Consider the following 4379-nt stretch of genomic DNA (forward strand, 5'->3'; position numbering starts at 1 on the left):
CTACTGCAACACTGAAAGCAACCAAAGGAAAAGCAGACAAACTGAACTTCATCAAAATTCAAAATGTCACACTTCAAATCACATCACCAAGAAAGTGAAAAGACAACCCATGGAATGGGAGAAAATATCAATATTTGCAAATGATGTATGTGATAAGAGACTTGTATCCAGAATATATAAAGAACTATTACAACTCAAAAATAAAAAGACAATCCAATTAAGAAATGGGCAGGGCTTCCCTGGTGGCGCAGTGGTTAAGAATCCGCCTGCCAATGCAGGGGACACGGGTTCAAGCCCTGGTCCGGGAAGATCCCACATGCCGCGGAGCAACTAAGCCCGTGCGCCACAACTCCTGAGACTGCGCTCTAGAGCCCACGAGCCACAACTACTGAGCCTGCGTGCCACAACTACTGAAGCTCGTGTGCCTAGAGCCCGTGCTCCACAATGAGAGAAGCCACCGCAATGAGAAGCCCGCGCACCGCAACGAAGAGTAGCCCCCTCTCGCCACAACTAGAAAAAAAGCCCACGCGCAGCAACGGAGACCCAATACAGCCAAAAATATATAAATAAAATAAATAAATTAAAAAAAAAAAAAAAAAAGAAATGGGCAAAGAACTGAATAAACATTTCTCCAAAGACATAAAAAGGGCTGACAAGCACATGGAAAGTTGCTCCACGTCACTAGTCATCAAGGAAATGCACGTGAAAACCATTATGAGATACTAGTTCTCAAGCATTAGGATGGGGCCATAATCACAAAGATAAAAAGCAAAGAGTGCTGGCTGGGATGGGGAGAAACTGGAACACTCCCCTATTGCTGGAGGAAATGTAAAATGGTGTATCACTTTGAAAAATAATTTGGCAGTTCCTCAAAATGTTAAAAATAGAGTTACCATATGACCTGAAATTCCACACTTGGGTATAGACCCAAGAGAATTGAAGGCATATGTCCACATAAAAACACAATGTTCATAGCAGCATTATTGATGGTTGCCAAAAACTGACATCAACCCAAAAGTCCATCAATCAAGAAATGGATTTGTAAAAAGTGGTATATCCATACGGTGGAATATTCTTCAGTTATTCTCATACATGCTACGACATGGATGAACCTTAAAAACGTTACACTAAATGAAAAAAAGAAAAGAAAGATGCAAATGACCACACGTTGTATGATCCCACTTGTATGACATGTCCACAATAGGCAATTCTAGAGAGAGAAAGTAGAATTTGTGGTTGCCTAGGGCTGGGTGGTAGGTGGAAAGGGAGAGACTGCTAACGGGTACAGGGTTTCTTTTTGAGGTACTGACTGTGGTGGTGGTTGCACAACTCTGTAAACATACTAGAAACCACGACAGTATATACTTTAAAAGAAACTTGATGGATTGTAAATTATATCTCAACAGAGCTGTTATATAATAACAGGCAAGAACATGGAGGAAAGGAATAATAAATTTTAAAACAGTGATTTAATAAAACAACACACCAGAGAAGCAGAGTCAAGATGGCGGAGTGGGAGGACGCAGAGTTCACATCTCCCCACAACTAGGGCATCTACCAGACACGGGTGGGGACTCCAACGGCCAAGGAAGAGGGAGGAACCCCTGAGTGACCAGGTAGGATGTGGGGGGGAGTGAGGAGGGAGGAGAAGTGGAGATCAGACAGGACTGGCACCCCTGAGGGGTGGCTGGGAGAAGGGAGGGGTTCCCACACCTGGAGGGACCCTCGGAGGCTCAGAGGATCAGGGGGGAGTGTGGCTAGCATTTCTCCTGCCCATTCAGGCCCCGAGAAGCCTGCAGGGGTCCCGGGCCTGGTCCTCCACCCTCCGAGACCCCCTCTGGCAGCATGGGTCCTAGGGGCATAGGAGGGACAGAGGAGGGGGAAGAGGAGGAGAGGCAGATGAGGTGCGGGTACCCACCAGGACCAGAGGATCAGGGAAAGTGCAGCTGGTGTTTCCCCCACCCACTCAGGCCCTGGGAAGCCCGCTGGGCTCCCAGGCAAGGTCCTCCGCCCGCCAAGGCACCCTCCGGCCGTGTGGGTCCTAGGGTTGTGGAGGTGTGTGGGGAGAAGAGAAGAGGCGACTGGGGAGGGACCCTCCAGGATCGGAGGATCAAGGGAGATGCAACTAGTTTCCCCTGCCCACTCAAGCCCTGGGAAGCTTGCTGGGGTCCCAGGCCGGGCCCTCCGCCTTCCAGGGCCCCCTCCAGCCCCATTGGTCCTAGGGGCGTGGGTGGTGGGGAGGAAGAAGAGGAGAGGCAGATGGGGAGGAGCTCTCTGGGATCAGAGGATCGGGGGGAACGCGCCTAGCATTTCCCCTGGCCACTCAGGCCTAGGGAGCCTGCTGGGGTCCGGGACCTGATCCTCAGCCCTCTGAGGCCAGAGGCACTCGTGGGCCCCACCGGCTGTGCTGAGCCTAAGCCCCGCCCCTCACCCCCACCCCCAGGGCCTTTTCCTGCATGTGGGTCCTAAGCTTAGACCCCCTCCCACCGCCAAAGCCCTGCCCCCCACAGCCAAGGCCTTCTGCAGCTTTTTGTTTTTTCCTCCTTTTTGCTACTGTGGTTCTGTTTTACCTTCTAATTGTTGTTTCATCTATATTTATTTTTTCTAACATATCTGTTAGTCTTCTAATCTTATTTTACTTTTTACTGTTTGTTATTGTTCTGCTTTTTTTTTTTTTTTGGCCGCCCTATGCAGCTTGCAGGATCTTGGTTCACAAGACGGGGGTCGGGCCTGAGCTCCGGCAGTGGGAGCTCTGAGTCTGAACCACTGGACTAAAAGAGAACCACAGACCCCAGGGAATATTCATCGCAGTGAGGTCTCCTGGAGGTCCTCATCTTGGCACCAAGACCCAGCTGTACCCAACAGTCTACAAACTCCAGTGCTGGAAGCCTCAGGCCAAACAACCAGTAAGATAGGAACACAATCCCACCCATCAAAAAAAAAAAAAAGAGATGACAAAAAAGTATGTTACAGATGAAAAAGTAAGGTAAAAACCTACAAGGCCAAAGAAGAGGAAATAGGCAACCTACCTGAAAAACAATACAGAGTAATGATAGTAAAGATGATCCAGAATCTCAGAAATAGAATGGAGGCACAGATTAAGAAAATACAAGAAATGTTTAACACAGATCTAGAAGAACTAAAGAACAAAAAGAGATGAACAACACAGTAACTGAAATGAAAAATACACTAGAAGGAATCAATAACAGAATAACTGAGTCAAGAGAACGAATAAGTGAGCTGGAAGACAGAATGGTGGAAATAACTGCCAAGGAGCAGAATAAAGAAAAAAGAATGAAAAGAATTAAAGACAATCTCAGAAACCACTGGGACAACACTAAACGCACCAACATTCGAATTATAGGGGTCCCAGAAGAAGAATAGGAAAAAAAAAAGTGTCTGAGAAAATATTCAAAGAGATTATAGTAGAAAACTTCCCTAACATGGGAAAGGAAACAGCCACCCAAGTCCAGGAAGCACAGAGAGTCCCAGGCAGGATAACCCCTAGGAGAAAAAAACCAAGACGCATATTAATCAAACTAACATTATATTCAAAGAAAAAATATGAAAAGCAGCAAAGGAAAAGCAAAAAATAACATACAAGGGAATCCCCATAAGGTTATCAGCTGATTTTTCAGCAGAAACTCTGCAGGCCAGAAGGGAGCAGCAGGATATACTTAAAGTGATGAAAAAGAAAAACCTACAACCAAGATTACTCCACCCAGCAAGGATCTCAATCAGATTTGACATAAAAATCAAAAGCTTTACAGACAAGCAAAAGCTAAGAGAATTCAGCACCACCAAACCAGCTTTACAACAAATGCTAAAGGAACTTCTCTAAGCAGGAGACACAAGAGAAGGAAAAGACCCACAAAAACAAATCCAAAACAATTGAGAAAATGGTAATAGGAAAATATCGATAATCACCTTGAATGTAAATGGATTAAATGCTCCAACAAAAAGACATGGACTGGCTGAATGGATACAAAAACAAGACCCATATATCTGCTGTCTACAAGAGACGCACTTCAGACCTAGGGACACATACAGACTGAAAGTGAGGGGATGGAAAAAGATATTCCATGCAAATGGAAATCAAAAGAAAGCTGGAGCAGCAATACTCATATCAGATAAAATGGACTTTAAAATAAAGAATGTTACAAGAGACAAGGAAGGACACTACATAATAATCAGGGATCAATCCAAGAAGAAGATATAACAATTATAAATATTTATGTGTCCAACATAGGAGCAGCTTAATACATAAGGCAAGTGCTAACAACCATAAAAGGGGAAATCAACAGTAACACAACAGTAAGGGACCTTAACACCCCAATTACACCAATGGACAGATCATCCAAACAGAAAATAAATAAGGA

This window comes from Balaenoptera musculus, chromosome 2, assembly GCF_009873245.2.
Source record: "Balaenoptera musculus isolate JJ_BM4_2016_0621 chromosome 2, mBalMus1.pri.v3, whole genome shotgun sequence".
Lineage (NCBI taxonomy): Eukaryota > Metazoa > Chordata > Mammalia > Artiodactyla > Balaenopteridae > Balaenoptera > Balaenoptera musculus.